A 902-nucleotide genomic window follows, 5' to 3' on the forward strand; every position below is an offset into this window, starting at 1 on the left:
TTTTTCTCCTGCCTACGTGACATCCCTGGGCGCTTGAGCAAGAGTCATGTGAGTATCCCCCGAGATGGCCATCATCCTGAGATAAGTCCACACAAAAGACCGCTTCACAGCTATTTAGCTGCAGCTTATCTTCCTCTCCTTGCCCCTGGCCTTGTCCATCAAAGTTCTCCAGACAAAGGATTTCACCACCTTTGCCCAGGACTTGCCTGGACTTGTTCATCTATGTCCTTCAGACAAAGGATTTCACCACCTTCGCCCAGGACTTGCCTGGACTTGTATAAGTCCATCTGTGTCCCCAGCAAGCTTTGAGACACTGATGTTAGCAGAATAATATCTTACAATCACCAAGATCAACCCCCTGATAAAGCAGATTCCCTACAATAAGTCACATAGATAGATGTCCAAAAGGTTCTTGAATATCTCCAAGGAAAGAGAGTCCACAATTTTTCTAGGGTAGCCTGTTCTAGTGCTCTGTCACTGTCACTGTAAAGAAGTTCATCTGCGTATTTTTATGGAACTTCCTAGGTTTTGGACATTGCTCCTTGTACTGTCACTACACATCACTGAAAAGAGTCCGGCCTCATCTGATTGCCTCTTTAAGTATTTATAAAGATTAATCATATCTCCTTTTGGTCTTCACTTCTCTAGGCTGAACAGACCCAGATTACTCAGACTTTCCTCATAAGGGATATGCTCCAGGCCCTTTATCCTTGGTCACCCTCCTCTGGACTCCTTCTAGGACATCCTTGTCTTTTTTGATCTGGGCACAGTATTCTAAATGTGGACAGTATGGCAGAGTTGAGGGGGAACATCATCTCGCTTGACCTGCTGGCCACGCTCTTTTTAATGCACCCCTGTGTGGGAATCAAATGTTGTTTCTGCATTAGAATTGGATAATATAT

The sequence above is a fragment of the Meleagris gallopavo genome, chromosome Z, assembly GCF_000146605.3.
Source record: "Meleagris gallopavo isolate NT-WF06-2002-E0010 breed Aviagen turkey brand Nicholas breeding stock chromosome Z, Turkey_5.1, whole genome shotgun sequence".
NCBI classification, from domain to species: Eukaryota; Metazoa; Chordata; class Aves; order Galliformes; family Phasianidae; genus Meleagris; species Meleagris gallopavo.